Raw genomic sequence first — 18,448 nt, 5'->3', positions numbered from 1 at the left:
AAAGTTGAATGCTGTTGTCTATACAATCGTAGCAAATTAGACGTCCTTTAAACATATGTTATTTCAGCGCATTTGCCAGGGGTTACGTACAAAAGTACCGTTTTGAGTATTTAAATCTCATTCTACCTGACCACTGGTCTGCCTGTGTTGAGTTTTTTCATTTTTTATTTTATTTTTTACCGACGTGACTTTACCGAAAGAACCAAAGAGTACGTGTCTAGACACTTGGGGTGGGGCGATTCATTGATTCGTTGGTTCAGGTCGATCCTTAAGTTTACGACACGTGCATCATATCACACGCGCGACGATCAGTAGTTCGTCCTTTCTTACACGTCACGGGTTCCTTTTACCTCCACGGCCACTTAACAGGCATTAGCATTCGCCACGTCATATAAAATATACATTATGATAGATCACGAATCGAATCACAATACTGTACTGAGTTTTAACAATTCTTCGAATCGCTCGGGGGTTAAACCATTCCATCCCTAATATGGTGAGAAAGTGTTTATATGTGTACGTTTGGAGGGCCTGTTTGACAATCCAAGATTGGTTGAGGCCCTTCCCAAGCCATGCGGATCCTGGGGATTATTTGACCATAATTCTAAACTAAACTTTTTATTTTCCCAGGTAAGGCCTACTTAGCTACGTAGCTCTTTTTCAGATGCGACCTGGTCACAAATGATCGCTCAATCAACAAAGTGACTTATCACGTGGAAATGTATCGCAGCCAAATAATCTAAACACATGTTTCTAAATGTGGAGGGAAAAAACTGCAGACATCAGGGTCGAGATCGAACCCACGACCTCCTGTATACCAGGCGAGGTAGTTAACATATCGCCACCGTGGTGCTGAAAGTGCTGAACTCAGATGTCGGGGGCACAGAATAATGTTTTTTTGTGGACTGCCCTTCGTTGCCAATGCAGGTCCCCAACTTCCAACACGTGTGTTTTTGCGCAGTATTCTCCCATCAAAGCACTATCCAGGAATAAGCCTGCTTAGCTTTGGAGAGCTGATCATATTGGGCACATTTGGGGTGATCTATACAGTGTGTGCATATACGAATATACAATAGTGTGTATATAGCATGCGTATAAAATACCGCTCGTGTTATGCTACTCCGTGGCTTGTCTTGTACGGTTATCACCGCTCTGCCTCTTGAGAAGCCAGTATCTTGCTGTTTCCAATTTAGATCAGCAGACAGAGAGGGGCCCTGCAGGCTTTCGGTGCTGGATCGGCAGTCCCAATGCATTCTCCCCACAGACAACGCCCCTCTGGCCGGATTCAGGAAATACTTCAAGTCACAAAACATTAATATTGTCCACGGCAATATAGGCGGTGTCCAAATCAATTCGCAGTCGTCCCGTCCTAAAGCTTTGCTGTGCGGTAAACGCGCCGGAAGAATATTCGCCTCCCTGATGATGCGTCGCTTAACGAGAGTCGAGAAAAATACAGAGTGGGTGGGAAAAAAATTACGCCCTGGTTTCTATGTAAAGGTTTATCTACAACGTATTAATATATATAGAGTGTGTGCGCAGTGCCTCAGTCAACTGTCCGCTATAGATTTATACTTTCTAATATAAACCTCAGTGGTTCTGCTCTGGTGCTTCACAATAAACGGGATTTATTGTGAAGACACAAGTTGATAACCCCAATGAAAACTTGGCAGCTTTGTGGCGTTAAGCGATCGCTTTATGTTTGCATTTCCTGTCGTAATTTATCTGAGCACAATTGGCTATCGTTTACGAGCCAAAACAAAAAGGTTTACACATTAACGAGATCTAAAAATGAGTACATTGGAATATCTTAAAGTGTATATATGTTATTAGACCGCGGGGAGCTATTGCGTATTAAAGCAAACAATAAAACGCATTGCCAAATGCAATGCGACGATGTTTTATCCAGGTTATTCTTTACAGATGACCGAATTGTCGTTGTGATACTTGTTTGAAAGTAAGAGGCAAACCTTTTAACTGAATAACGCATTTAATTGCTTTAAACACACACATGCGTCGTGACAATGTGTTTGGTTCTTATTTTTCATATTTATTATTTGTTTAAAAAAATGAAGGAAGCATTTTCCGTATCAATTTCCCAGTGCGGAACGATGTGTCGGGGCCCACAGGGTGAATGCCGAACGTTCTCTGGGCCAAATCTCGCGGCCACAAGCAGGGCGTCGCTTCTTCATCGCTGTCACAGCAGTGAGACATCATGCGCGTACGTCAAGTGTCCGTGATGCTACTCAGGCTACATGTGCCATATTTACGCCTCTGCTTGCATATGTTTGTCCGGGTATCTGTATGCCAGACAGCTTGACTGATTTATTTATCTACTTTGTGATTTAAACTTTGGATCAGGCGTGCTCAGCTATGCAGTATGATTTATAATCTTAAGAGCATTATATATTTTTTTACGTTATCACGTTTCTGTTACGTTATTGCAAGGGCATTACTCATATTGGCGGGTCGTGAAAGCAGCGCAGTGGCTTTCACACCGCACTGTTGGATTCCAGGCCATGGCGAACACCGGTGGCGAGTGATACCTGAACTGATTCCGACCCTCTACCGATTCGTAAAAAAACACCCCCATGACCTTCATCTTGTGGGAAGGCCTTCAGTGGATTGACAAAATGCAGAATGTTATTATTTTTATTTTTACTTCTCATTAAATCCGGAGAAAGTTAGCAGCCTTAGCCTTTTTTCCCATTAGCTTTTAACATCAGGGAGGCAATTTACTTGATTCATTGATGAGGGAGATTGTATATTTTTAAGAGTTTAACATGAGGGATAAAGCAATGTAGAACTTTAGGCTGACCTTGCCCTTTGAGGAAAAAAACAATCAACTTCTGGGCTGTATTTCTGGGATTCCAAATGAGAAAAATATGCCTTTTGTATTTTATAGTGATTAGGATACGTTTGTCAATTTTTATTGCTAAGTTTCCTTTCTATCCCTTCTAAAACATGAACAGAATGTATATCAGTCACTTTCTCAAAATCATCTCAATGCATTGCACTTAAACATACGTTTTCATAAAGTATTAATTACGAAATAATTGTGAATGTTTCAAAAGGCTGCTTATCAGATCAAGTGTGGTATCTGTTTTTAGGGTGAAGCGGTGACAGGGTGGTTAGCACACAGTGCTATCAACCCAGCCACTTGGGTTCGATTCCTGGCCACGTCTGGCATTTGTGGCTTGATATGTTAACTGGCATTGAGCCCCCTGCCCCGCAATGATCAACCTACACAGTACTGACCAGTGTGGTGGGTATAGTCAAACAACACTCATGAGTGGCACGGGGAGGCCCTCATCTAGCAGTGGATCCACAAAGGGCTCGAAATAAATAAATATTGAAATAGGAAACGTGTAATAGTTGCAAAATACTTGTAAAACGTTTCCAAATCAGTTTTATATAAACCCTGATTTTTTTTTTACATTTTATGATAGACAATTGATACATTCAGCGTTGGTGAGAGAATTGCTATTGGTTCATCCGTGATTACATCAATGTAATTGGGGCCTTCTTAGTCGCAAGATGTTCCTGGCAGCAGAATAATTTGCTGGTGACATAGACCCACGCTGATACACGCAGGGATACTAAACTGTCCCAACAGTGCAGTGCAAATTGTGTTTCAGCATTTCTGACACCCACGACTCTTAAATATATCCTTCCGCTTCTGTATCGCTCACATTTTACATCTGCATTATCAACAAACATTACACCAAAAAAATTGTGAAATGTGTTTTTGTACCAGGGAGCGTGCGCCTTTGTGTCATGTTTATTTTTGGTACGTTCGTGCCTATGATGATAATCTAATCTGTAGCCATATTTGATAATATAACAGCTCAATTTAAACAAGATGCGGCAACATTTTTTTCCTTGATGATGCCCTTCTGCATTTGCAGCTTCATATGTTTTTACTTGCATGAAATCCTAGCACAGTAAAGTTTAATACCACATAAGACCGATGTTTTGCCTTTAAGATATTATATTCTCAAAGCGGCATTAACCGAAAGCCCCCCCCCCCCTCCACAATCCCTGCGGTACCAGGATGTGGTTTGAGAATGGAGCACAAATGCATCCGTACGGGGCTGCTCGGTCAGGCCTGAATTATTGCCAATGTTTACACGGGGAAGTTGTGCCTGGTGCCGCGTGTTGGCGTGCTAACCAGATGGAAACAATTAGACCGAAATAGCCGGGAGGAAGTTAGTTCAGAGACGTTTTCTTTGTGGCAAGTGGCAGATCCGAACTCCCCTCTCCTCGGCGCAGCGGACGAGACAAGAAGGACTGAGGGAGGAGACGACGATGACGACGATGACGACGACGACGATGATGACGAGGATGACTATTACGAGGATGATAATGATGACGACGATGATGATGACAATGATGACGATGACGACAATAATGATGATGCACTGTAGCTCCGCCAGCATCTCCGCGTGCAGGGATTACGAAGCAAGAGCGTGCGATTGGAGTGCGGAGCAGATTGTCGAGCAGGAGGAGGAGGAGCAGCAGGAAAGGGGAGGAGGAGGTGGTGCTGGTTGTGGTGGCGGCGAGAGGGGGTGGTCAGCGATGGACAACGTCACCTGAGGGGGAAGTGCAAGTGGAGTAAGCCGAGCGAGCGACTCACACGGTGTTTTGCCAAAACCGAGGGGCGAGGGAGCCGTGGCGTGGCTCGGGGTGATAATGATTATTGGAAGCCCACGACCCTCCACCCCCTCCCGTGATCTCTTCCTCCTTCACCTCTGAGCATCATCATCATCACCGTCGCCGCCGTCTACCCGGTTGGGCATCGAAGGTGCGAGGTCGCTGAAACCCAGCCACAGTGCCACCACGCAGTGGAGACACGACGGAATCGTCTCGCGCGCAAGGAAGGAGGTTTGCTCGGTGGATGGGTAACGCCTCGGAAATCGAGAGACGGCGATGGCTTTGGTGGAGAGGCTCTCATCTAAGCAGTCGATTGATCATGGCTGATGTCGATTGACGGTGAAACTGGCAGCTGGTGCAGCCAGATGCAAGTGTCGGCTGGCAGGCACAGTTCTTACACGGCACGCCCCCCCGCCCCCCCCCCCCCCATTGTCCCAGAGCAGCTCGTCATGACGAGGTGACACGCACCGATTGACAGCGAATGTTTGACCGACGTGACACGTTGGGAATGCTGCCACACCCATAGGTATTGCTAAAAAACAAAATTTGTTGCCAGATGTCCGTGTCATTTTGGGGATTTGTCAGCATTGCGTCTATAGTTTGACAGCTTTTGTTTCATATTTGTATCCTTCAGTTTTTTTGGTATGGATGTAAGCACACCTCTTGGGAGCAGGGACAGCTGCGCTGATATCCCAAGTTGCGTGCTTTTATCAGAAGTTGAAAATTTACCAGCCCCACCAGTGTAATGTGATTATTTGTGCTAATGTCCATTGTAAGTGTGGGTCCTCTTACTAAAGTAGGATCAGTGCAATATTATGAAATGTTGACAGTTTGTAGTCCTTTGTCGCCCCACCGCTGGATGATGGTATCCCCATGCAGTGTGGACATGGGGGCTGTTTGACCATACTTCACCACTCTGGTTAGTGCAGGTTGGTGAAGGGGTACTAAGGACCGGTTAATCGAACTTAGGTAATCAGGTTCATAGCGCAGTATGCAAATCACTGCATCTCTTATAAAGCATATATAAAGTACATAAGACTAATAAACAATTATCCATCAAGCATTTGTTGAAGCAAGCAAGCTCTGGACCAGTTTCGAGGTTCTGGGTCTCATCAGCAGAGTCATATTTGTTTAACAAACGCTGTTGGATAATTTTGCTCTGGAAATCCAATGAGTCGTTGGACTGAACAATACTTTAATTTGCATGTGGAGACAGACCACAGTTCTTCTTTAGCTATACTTCTCGTAATGCACCACAGCAACGCAAAATTAGTTTGCATGCGTCCGTTATAACCAGGGCACAATTCTAAATGTGCACAGAGCAGAGCTCCACATAACTCTGCACAAGTCCTCGAATGCCAATGCTGGTGACAAATACATTTCCCATTGAGATGAATGTGACTCTTATGGTGTGTTAGCAACACATCACAAGTATAAAAACTGACCAGCGATCTTTTTCAATACGGCAAACTAATTTGGAGTCTTGACACAATCATTTAAAAATGACCTTGGAAACGCGATCCCGCCTTGATGGTCATATGTTTTCTAGCATTTAATTTTCCTTAAACACTGGGGTCAGTAATTTATGTTGGTCCTGCGACCTTTAAACCAAGAAAATGACCTTTGTCATGCGAAGGATCAGCCAGGCCAGGGTTGCTTAATTGGGCAAAGAGAAATTGGCCAAATTATACAGAGCAGCAGAAAGCATTTTTAATTACGGGGAGGTCTGCATTGATGGAAAACAGTCGCAAATTGCGATCACTCGCCATTACCATCAAAATTATGCTGGTATGTGGGGCTATTTTCAGAATTTATTTTTTTAAAGTGGCATTTAAAAGTAAATACATAAATAGTTTTTTTTCTGTTGAGGATTTCAGCAGATGGTGTTTACATTTTATGTAATCCGACCGAACTGCATGCAACAAACCAATATCGGCCCGTCGTTCAAATCTTTCATAGTTAACTAAGAACTTTCGGTCAACTTTTATTTTTACATGGCGATAGAATTGGGGTTTACTCATCACACTTGGGACTACAAAAAGAAAGCAGGCAGAAACTTCGCGTCTGCAGTAACCAGCAATTCTAAATGCACTTTTGCACGAGATAGCGGAGTGTTGCGGGGTACATGCAGTAACGTGGCGTATCGCAGTGGGCAATAAGGCTGAGCAATTTAAAAACCCGTTGTGCCGTCAGCCCACAAGGCTTTCCTCTCACTTCCCGAGCAGAAGTGACAGGTCCCATCTGTCTCAACCCCTGCTCCAGAATGTTTCACCAATCTTCGATTTCATTTGTGCCAAGAGCTTGTATTAAACAAATCAAAATGCTATCAACAGAGCTCTTACGGCCTTTATTAGGTGGCCAGCAAACACGGCAGGATGCGACCAGCAACACAGACACATGATTTAGAGCCGCGAGCCCCAGTGTTCAAAGGCGCCCTGCGAGTGCTGTCAATTTTCAATAACTGTCCTCCTCAATTTGAGGTTTGTCTCAACAGATTGCTCTCTGCCTCTGCGAGCCAAGGCGAGGAGGAGGCATGGAGGAAAATGTATTAACCTCATAGGTGTGCTGCGTTCTTCCAGAAATGGATAGGGTTTGATATCAGCTGTTGACTGGCTGTCACTTTGCCTCTCGGTTGTTATGTAGCATAGCCTGCGATGCGAAGAAACTAGCATTCCTCAGCATGCGTGCACCGCATTTGGCCGCTGTCACTTCATCTAGAGAGCTTATCATATACACACACGCGCACACACTACTGTGTATGCTGTAATGCAATCTGTTTGTTTATTAAAGGGATTGTTATAGAAGGTACTGATAAAAACAGTATTTTATGTTTTACCATCATCGACTCGAAATAATAGTGCATTTGGTATGTTATGCAAGTGGTACATAATGACACTACAATTAAAATAAACACGACATTAAGTAGATTTTTTTCATAGTCAACATCAACCACGATATTCGTTGGGTCTTTCGGTAAAGTCTCGTAGATAGGTTCAAAGAAAATAACAAAACATAACAAAAAACTACGACGTTTCGATCGCAACACAAGCGTTCGTCATCAAGAAGAAAAAAGCTATTTTTCTCCTGATGTGTTGCGATCGAAACGTCGTAGTTTTTTGTTATTTTCTTTGAACCTATCAACGTGACTTTACCGAAAGACCCAAAGAATAGGAATTCCTGCAGTCACGAAAGCTTTAAGTCAAGAATCAACCACGATCTATCCAGCAGTGGGTACATTATGGCTGATGATGATGATGATGACATTTGGTTATTTCATTTGTTATTCTTCTTCTTCTTGCATGTGGCTGAATGTAACAAGTCAAAACACAATTTAGATATTTACCTCCAGTTTATTGAGCAAATTCGATGGTGATTGCGGAGGTCGTGTGTAGCTCCTCCATTGAACGCTTTTTGGGGTGCAGCGGTTGAGGATCACAGTTCCTGTGATTGCTGTTGTTACATTGTTTTTATAGCTTTATTTTGGTGATTTCTAAAACATATGGCTAAGCCATGTTTCTTGCGGAAGTGCGGAGTTGGCCTGATAACTTTAATCTAAATTGGCTTATGGTTGTTATTGTTTGACTTGCATCACACTGGGATTTTTTGCACACAGCGTTGTAATACGGTGTTTTGTTTTTTTTGGAAGATTTGCTGGTGTATCCCAGGATGTTGCTGTTGCGCGTCGTCGCTTTAAGATGTTCTCTGATCACATTTTGTTTGTTGCGGTTGCACCCGACTCAAGAGCCGCATGGCTCACAGGGCTATACCTAATACATGAAACTTGAAACTTGAAGGATCTGGCTCCATCGTTGAGCCACAGTCGCAATTGGGGCTTTTCTTAATTTTCCATTCATGAATGAGAAGGCATGATGCCCCTCATGCGGTTGAGTGTTGTCCAATGTTTTTTGGTTACATTGAAGCCCGGGGGTGGGGGAGGGGTTGTTCTTGTGTAGCGGCGGAAATTATTTGTCTGTTGTCGATGCTCGTTTCCATCTGCTATGCTTGCGAGCGTGGAACCTTACTCTTTGGGTCTTTCAGTGAAGTCACGTAGAGAGAAAAATAATAAAGTCCTGAGGGTGTTGCGAGCTCTTGGCAGTGTTTTGAAAACTCTTCGTCGCGGCAGATTGGGCCTTCCTTGTTAGCGAGTACCCGCAGAGAGTGAACCACGTCCTGGGAACCGATGGGTGGTGGTGGGGCATTGATTTTAAGGCACCGGTTACAGTCCACATTGCTTGGTTTGGCTGAGCATTCACGAGCGTACTGTGTAAGCTGTGGGTCCAGGCTGTTGAGAAGTACTCCTCCACCGCTGAGGACGAAAGGGCCAGGCTTGCCGTGCAGAGTGTACTCGTTTCATCATCATGATCATCAGCCATATAGTGGAAATCTGTAAAAAAAAAAAGATCTTCATAGCTCATTGGAGTCGTGCAGTCTAAATACAAATTCTGGTAGTTTCTACTACGGGCCATCATCTATTTTAGCGAAGGGTCCTACCCGAGTCCACGTCTCTCGCAGTCAATGTGACGTCTATAACCTGTGTACGCCTTTTTTTTTCTAATTCATTTGTTCTTGTCTCTCGATGCAATGCCAAGTACGCACCTCTCCATGCCTCTTCGGGCACGTTTAACCTTTTCCGTTTTCTTTGTAAATGTCCACATTCCTGTGATTCGTACTTTATAGCAGATAATGATAGTTTATAGGGTTTGAAAATCAGCCATGTTCAATACTGGATGAAGACCTCCCTAAGCCACCGCCATCTCTCACGGTTCCACGAAGTAACAATCCATCCAGTGGCTACGTGCAAGCTGATTCGTGGCTCCATCTCCACGCACCGATTAAGAAACTGTCTTCTTTAGCCACATTGCTGTGTCGCTTGACTGCGAGTGTTATCATACTCAGTTTGCATCGTTTTGGCTACCCGTCACAAACTGTAAAAGAAAATAATGATCACCGAATGTCGCATGGAAATGGCACGAACATCGATTTATCCACCCCCACCGTACTGAACTGTTGAGTACATTGCACAAAACATTTAAATTAAAAAAACAATAATAAAAAAAGCAAATGAAAACCGCGTGTTCAATTGCGGCTTATTACTTGCAACGAGTGCAAGTGGCGCTAATTCATCAGTTAAAACACCTATCGGCACATTTTTTTTCGAAAATAGATTTGCATTGCAGCCACGGATTAGGAACAAATTGCTAATTGTAAAGGACGTCGTTATTAAAATGCAAATATATTGAAAGGCGGCGACATGATAATGAAAGAGAGCACAAACATCGCTTTGGCCCGTATGAGTCCAACCTCAAACTAGAATTAAGGGGTGCAACTTTTTCTCATCATCTTTCAATTAAGTCTAATAGAGAAACTAATGGGCTATGGAGGGTTAGGGCAAGCTGCATTATTAGGTTCACTATTAGATTCAGTAACAGTAATTGAACTATATTGCAGTAAATTGCAGTCTAATGTGCAATAATATTCAATTATCCAATCTGATTGTTAAATGTGCTGGCAAATTGTCTGCCTCTTTATGCAGCAGTGTAGAATTTTTTTTTCTAATACGTACAAACAAAAAGTAGACGTGGATTGTTTGCTTTTAAGTTGCTCTCTTGCATTTGCGCTGCTAGTAATGTATAAATGTGTACAGTATTTGCATACAGCTGCGAAATCCATTCTTCCCCCCCCCCCCCTCCCATTTAATATTTAGTGACTCTTGATTAGTCTTCAAAGCTGGAACAAAATTTTCAGATATCTGGTCCTGCGTCACTATTATCATTCACGCCCGTTTGATTCCTGGAGAAGGATGGCAGAGGTTGTTTATTATTTTATTTTCAGAGCCGTGGCTGTGTGGAGAGTGGCCGTTGGTGCCACTTGCTGGAGACGCGACTAAGGTGGCCTGTGGACTTCCCACCCTCGGTGGCAGACCAGAAAAATTCACGCGACATGGAAGTTTCTCTGCGCTACAATTTTGGTGCATATTTACACTCGTTTGTGTATATATAATTTGTTCACTCAATTCCACACTGAATCGTGCGTGCTTTTGACGTCATAGATGTCCGACGTTTAGCTCCACGTGCTGGGAGCTTCTTCAGGAACTGAACTGAGCAGCTCAACACTTTTTGTCACTTGATTATACCTCTATTTTACATAACCCGTTGACAATTCATACATATGCAACAATAACCCAAATTACGTCTCCCCCTCTTACGTAGTTTCACAAATACGTCGTCACTCTGTTAACACGACGACCCGATTTGCGACGCTTCAACCCCACACTCACGTCGCTGGCAGCATCGTCCGTCCGCTCTCGTCGTCCGTTGCCTCTCTGCCTTCACCGCCACCCTACCCCCCCCCCCCCCCCCCCCGTAAGTCGCCACGATCGACGTCGTTTCGATATTCGCATCCCCGAGATAAACCTGGGTGTTACTGTATATTCTCCACAATAGTCTGTGTTGTTTTTTGTTATTTTCTTTGAATCTACCTACGTGACTTTACCGAAAGACCCAAGGATATGAATTCCTGCAGTCACGAAAGCTTTAAGTCAAGATTCTCCATAATGCAGGTTCTTTTGGGTTAGATCGCGTAAATATATAAATGTGTCGTTAAACCTGCCACTACCCGACATAATTAGTAAGGTTAGTCACGTAAACAGAACATTACAATTCGTTAATAGTACTGCACAAACCTTACTAATTGGCGGGTTTCAGGACACATTTATATATTTACGCGATCTAACCCAAAAAACCTGTATTATGGATGATATTGGTCGCGAAAGCCTACGTGTTCAACTGACTGTACATTCTATTTACTTCTGTTTTAGGCTTTTATAGCTGAACTTATTCATAGCATTGGTATATTCCATATAACGACGGGAGAATGTTAGCCCCTCTCGCGTTGAGAGCAGAAAAGACACTCGAGAGCTGTTTCAACTTATTCTCAAACTTCGGCAAAAAAAAGTAACGCGTAACATTTGTTTGGAGACAAAAAGTAAACCTACGTGCGTGGGCAGAAAAAAAAGCCGTTAGGACAGAATAAAAAAAATCACGTGCAAGTGTGTCCCCGGCGCTCCATCGGGTGCAATTTTTGACAAGTGCATAATACACATTGCCATGCATGTCATGTTCCCTCCCTCAACGGTGCGTTAGGCCTTCAATGAATAGTGTTGTCCGCGCCGTCTGCGTGGACTGCATCTGTCACACCGCACGGACGGGCGGTTTTTAGAGCCGGGGCTGAAGGAAGGAGGAGGGAGTGATAAATAGGCCGGGGGGCCGCTTCGGTCTCGTCTCGTCTCGACAGCGGCGGTGGTGGTGGTGTTGGTGGTGTTGGTGGTGGTGTTGGTGGTGGTGGCGGTGGTGGTGGTGGTGGTGTTGGTGGTGTTGGTGGTGGCGGTGGTGTTGGTGGTGTTGGTGGTGGTGGCGGTGGTGGTGGTGGTGTTGGTGGTGTTGGTGGTGGTGGTGGTGGTGTTGGTGGTGGTGGCGGTGGTGTTGGTGGTGGTGGTGGCGGTGGTGTTGGGGGTGGTGGTTGTGGTGGTGGCGGTGGTGGTGGGGGTGGTGGGGGTGGTGGTGGTGGTGGTGGGGGTGGTGGTGGTTGTGGTGGCGGTGGTGTTGGTGGTGGCGGTGGTGTTGGTGGTGGTGGTTGTGGTGGTGGCGGTGGTGTTGGTGGTGGTGGTTGTGGTGGTGGCGGTGGTGGCGGTGGTGGTGGTGGGGGTGGTGGTGGTGCTGGTTGTGGTGGCGGTGGTGGTTGTGGTGGCGGTGGTGTTGGTGGTGGCGGTGGTGGCGGTGGTGTTGGTGGTGGAGGTGATGTTGGTGGTGGTGGTTGTGGTGGTGGCGGTGGTGGTGGCGGTGGCGGTGGTGGCGGCGGCGGTGGCGGTGGTGGTGGTGGGGGTCTCCCGGACCCCACGGCCCCGCACGGCCGCCTCCCTCCCGCTCCTTCCGCGTGTCACTCGGCCTCTGTGCTTCCCCTCGTCGTGTGGAGAATGAGAGGCGAGGTTAACTGTCTAGTGCAGCACGCATCGCTGGCTGGGAAACTGCGTGGATCGCTGGCGAGGCGGGTGATGATTGCCTTTATCGCCGGGGTTACAAGGTTACGAGAGAAGTTGTCATAAATCACGTCGCCTCGACACATTTTCTCCGCCGATGTTTTTGGTGGGTTTTTTTTTTGCGTGTGTTTGCCTCGCGTTATTCGAGCGAGCCCGAAAATGCGGCCTTTGGTTGCGTTTAAGTAACGCGCTGCACTCTGACTGTCCCAGGTTGGCTCGCGGTGAGCACGTCGCTCCACTAGTTGTATTATCCTGTTACATTGGAATTGTTGATCTCTGTGGGGTTTTTTTCTTATGTACAGAGAATATGTTATTGTTTGTGCGTTCATGAAGGCCAATAAAGTAATCGTTGAAATTTGCACTTACCGGAAATTCTAAAATAACATCTGAAACCCTTCGCCTCTCCCGAATGTTTCTATAAACAGGAGAATAAACATCGTAAAATACTGAGCGTTAAACGTAAATACATTTACCTAATTCCGACCAGAAAAAAAAACAAATCCAAAACCAAACAAAAATTCCCAACTCAAAAATAAACGACAATTATTACAAGTCACTGCTGCGAATACATTCAAATAAATGTTTTCGCAGTGGCTTAAAGGAGAGTAAATGGCCACATATCGCATTACAAAAGGTGTAAATGTCCCCATGGGGGCGGGAGGGGGCTGTAAGGACAACGCAGCAGCAACTCAAGGGCCTAGCACAGACGGGGGGGGGGGGGCTAGAGGCCCCCACGAGACTCGGCACATGTGGCACCACTTGACTATGGATCCGGGAGTCATAACAGTAATATTGCGTGTCACAAATCAATGAAAGCATCATCCACCAATGGCTGGGAGTGCGGCTCCTTGGCTTTGAGAGCATTACAGGGACGGCTGGCGTGATGTCAGATTATCTGAATAGTATTGATGGCAAGGCTCACCTGAGCTGTCTACTTAATTTGCCGAACTGCTCCATGAGATAGCTTTCCTTTTTTATGGGGCTGCCCTTTGCTATCACTGCGGTATGCTTTGCAGGTTGCGTTGCTTTTATTTTTTGTTAACTTGTTTCTCTGTGCCGCAAACTAAATTGAATGGATGCTGCAGCAGCTCGTTGCAGGCGTGCCTACACTCCTCTGCCGTGCTGCTGTGTATACGGGGTCATTATTGCGACGTTATTCCGCGGCAAACGTAAATCGTAAGAAAAAAATTGATCAAACCTCGCGCTGTGACCTTCATGTAAATTTCACTCTCGCGAAAATGGAGGCGAGCGAAAAACTCTGTTGGTGCAAATAAAGTGGGGTCCCACTGCATTAAACAATTTACATGAACTGATTTACTGGGATTAAAATGCATTAACCTGTAGCATCGCTAGCCGTAACCCTTTTACTTGCGATGCGCCCAACGCGGGGATTACGGTTGATGATGCCGTAGTAGAAATGCGCTCGCTCTGGCTGAAGCTAATCTGCGACCTGCAGCTTCAGCGCAAATAAAACAAAACCTGGGGTACGTAGGTGACCCATGCGAAAACGATCACAGCTCAAACTGCCTCTTAATTTGTTTCCCGGCATAATGCAAAAGCTATTTTTTGTGTTGTTGTTGTTGCAGAAGGCAGTGAGTTGAGTGTGTAATAATGGCGCAGGAGAATGGGTTAAGGCCAATGAAGAAGTTCATTGAAAAGCGTTCAAGGTGCGGCGTTAAGAAAGCGACGTTCACGTTTATACTGCGGCGGCCTCTTCTGTTTGTAATTTTTCAAACTGTCAGGGGAAGATGTTTTTTTCGGGGGGGGGGGGGGTGATGGGGTGTCCACAAATGCCTAATTTTGAGTCAAAATTGGAAATAAGCGATCGATGAGAGGCTGCTGCTGCTGCTTAATTAGAGCTAGCTGTGTGCGTCCTGTGCAAATCGCTCTGCGTGCACAAAAGGTCACTTGAGATAGCGATGACTTTGCCTTCCTGTCATTTGCATTTTCCCGTAATTTTCAGCTCCATCTTTAATTCCCTTTAAATTAAAATCTTACTTTTAAAAGTGTTTTTTGTTGTTGTTGTTGTTGTAAGTCAGCTCTGCATTTCGCAATCTGATCTGTCTTCGGAGAACAATTTACCTATTTGGCACCACACATTGCCACGGCTTAATTTTCTCGTTGCATCAATCATCAAATATAAATGTCAATCCAGATGCTGAATTGCACATTCTCAATAAACCTGTTTCACTTGAAAAACCAAAAAGTAGAATACTTTTCTCCATTAACGGTCATCAGCCAGTGAATTTAATAACCATGACTTCTTATACCCCCCACATCTTAAAGACTGTTGCGTCAAACCCCCGTGTTTTATACATGTTTTACGAGCACAGAACTGCATTGCTTCATATTGCCATGCAAAACGGAAACCATCGGCCAGCGTTGTTCTCAGCTGCAGCGCGCAGTTCTTTCGCTGAGGTGCCAGCATTGTCGTGTAAGTCCGCTCCGTCCATGAGGCACGGGCTGTGTTTTCTCAGCTGCTCCGATGCACAGATTGACGGCCGCGCAACATCTGTCACCGTGCGTGCGGTGACGCGAGTGGCAGCATCGCGCGCGGTGGCATGGGTGAGGCGGTACCCCCGCCCGCTCGCCTGCCCGCCCGCTCGCACGCCCGTGACTGCGTCTGCGCTTGTGTTGGGCAGCCTCGTCTGGCAGCGGTTGGGGCATTTTGCGCGCCTTAGCTCCAGCCAACCGCAGAAGGCCTGCGACTGAAGCGCGTCGGCACGAGATGTGTGGCGGGTCTTCAGGGTTGCTCTCCGACGCCTTTTCGGGTCAGGACATATCTTGTTCGGCACTTTGTCCGACGTTTTCCTCCACGTGCTGGGAACTTCTGCATTAACTCAATGTAGTGATGCCTGAGATTTCGCTCCCATGCGCTGGGTGTTGTGTTTTTTTTCACGCAACCAATGTAATTAACGACTGATATTTAGCTCCATGTGCTGGGAGCCTCTTCAGAAAATGCAGTTTCGGTGAAAGTGCGACATCGTGCCGAAAAAGACCACGTGGTACTGCGATACGGTGAGCTATACGGCCCAACCGTACAAAACCTACTCCGTAAAGGTATTCAGAATTTCAAGCAATGCAGCGGTCATGATAATCATGTGCCTTTGCTTAATTTGTAGAGCTTTGGTTAGGTAGAAATATGTGTTAAGCTGCAATGCCCATTGTTTATCATTTAAAAACATCTAAATATGAATGCTTTATATTCTTGGTTCTTTCGGTAAAGTCACATAGAAGGGAAATAATAAAATAAGAAAAATATAAAACAATAAAATTATCTGCAACACAAGCAGTCATCATCAGGTGGTTTTCACACCTGGTTTTCACACCTGATGATGATTGCTTGTGTTGCAGTCGAAACGTCGTGATAATTTTATTTTTATATTTTTATTATTTTATTGTTTCCCTTCTACGTGACTTTACCGAAAGAACCAAGAATATGAATCCCTGCAGTCACGCAAGCTTTAAATCAAAATGTATGTATGCTTTGGTATGAAAGTTTTAACGATTGGAGAGAAAAAGACGAAAATAATACATTGTTCATAATCTAAGTCATTAAATATGCACGTCGCGGAAACAAGAAAATGTATGAATTATATTTGCTTGCACTTGCAAATATTTGTCTCGGTGTGAAGATTAACAGCGTGGGGATTACCAAGTAGATGCATGCTGTGACTAAGAATTAATTTCATGCCAGCAGTGCAAACAATGTCATTCGAACATGCACGCCGGGCCGTCGTTATCTAACGCACCACTCTGTGTACAGTTATTATAAATCTCTTTATATGTGGCCAAGCGCACGGCGATGTACGGCTTAACGTATGATCTGGTGAATTATTGCTGTTTACTTATTAATGCGGCTGACGTATGAGAAAATGCTCCCCGACTTTGCCGCTGTTTGTCATATTGACATGCTTGTTTTATTACTGATATGGGGAGGGCATATTCCATTAGAAATTATATTTAATTCACTCAATTAATTATATTTTAGTTGGAAACCATGTATTACACCGTGGGCAGCGCGGCAGGGATATGTTTTACAATTAATTACGAAATGACCGCTGTAATTTCCGTGTCGTTTGCGCCAAAAAAAAATCTGTAAGCAAAGTCGCTCCCATGGTAATTCGTGCGCTGTCCACCAAACCACGGCGGTGTGATTGTCGGGTGATGGGCGAGTGGTAATGTGGAGGGGTGGGCGGGGGAGTGCAATACACCAAACATTAGGGCGCTGTTTCGAGCATGGAAAAAAAACCGAATGTATCGTTTGTTAGTTTCACTTGGATAACAAAATTGAAAATGTCATTTTATTTAAGTTATTTATCAATGCGCAGAGATTTATAAACCAAATATTGCAACCCCATGACTATACGTCATATGCAAGTGGTTTTATTGATTTGTTTTTATCCATTTATAAACGCAAAGGCTCGCGCGTGCTGCATGGGCCAGTCACCACCTAACCTTGCACACTTTTGAACTTTGTCTCTTTGACCCAGGGGGCTTTTTTTAATTTTCAAACAAGAATGGGAACAAATATCCTTTATTAACTTAGTTATTGCATTGGATTCTTTATACTCTTTAAACGTCCCGCATTAAATCGCATAAATAATTAACAAAGTGGGGGTGGGGAAAACCCTACATTAAAGGTTACCAATTTACTAAATTAACTGTATTTTATTTTCAAGTTGATTGCAGTTATGTATGAGTCGTTTGTATGTTTCCGTATACGTACACATGAACATTTACATGTACATCATATGTAAGCTTTAAAATAAGGTATTATTTTTCTTAAATATTATTATCGTCTATATTTAATGTGGCATACGTTACATGAGACCTTCACGTCTGAATAATAGATGTGTGCGCCTTAGTGAATAGCCACTGCAGACCTCGGAGATTCGACGTTGCAGTTCAGAAGAAGTCACTTACACGGCCACTTCTGTGTGAAGCCGTGTCTACTTCTCTCCTTCGCGTTTTAAACTCCCAAGGAGAAAGACATCCTCGATAAATTTGCGTACAGCAAAGTTAATGGCCACACATATTTTCAACCTTACCTCCCCCCCCCACACACTCCCTCGCCACAACCGGTTAGCGCCTCCTCCCTATTACCAAATTAAGGCCTGAACAAAATATGTAGAATATGCTCGCTGAAAATGTGCTCTTGAAAAAAGTGTGTTGCCTTTATATAATGGTGTAAAAGCCAAACAGCCAAATGGAAGTGTCCTTTTCAAACATTCATCACATAACCCGGCGTATAAGTCTAAAGGTGGCCCTTTTGTGCGGCTGTCATCTCCTGCCTCCATTCAGAGGCCACATAATGTAAACATGAACAGCCCTCTAATTCAAGGAGAGCCACATTGTGGCACTGCAGCTGAGAAATTACTAAGGCGTGAGCATTGACAAGTCAGAGCGTCAAAAAAAAAGCAATAAAAAGCATTTCGTGTCACGAGGTGCATTCTGCCAGATGGGAACTGGAGCACACACACACACACACGTATATAAAGAGTGTGACATAAATAAAAGTTGCTGCATTCAGCGCACATTGTTACCCTCCTGGCACTCCCACCAACACTTTTGCTGTTTACTCCAAACCTCACTTTTGAATTTCATGCATTTCACAGTCCTGCTGCATGCTGTAATTTTTTATTGCTCTCATATTTTAAGTGCAAAAGTGTGCCAGGTCAAGGGTCGTCCTCTTGCTACCGCCTCCCTTTGACTCTGTTATTAGACACTGATTATTGGCAGGGCTCGCATTAGCCTAAATTT

The sequence above is a fragment of the Petromyzon marinus genome, chromosome 25 (assembly GCF_048934315.1).
Source record: "Petromyzon marinus isolate PM22_M1 ecotype Great Lakes invasive population chromosome 25, UKy_Petmar_22M1.pri1.0, whole genome shotgun sequence".
NCBI lineage: Eukaryota > Metazoa > Chordata > Hyperoartia > Petromyzontiformes > Petromyzontidae > Petromyzon > Petromyzon marinus.
Note: the sequence above shows the minus strand (reverse complement) of the source record.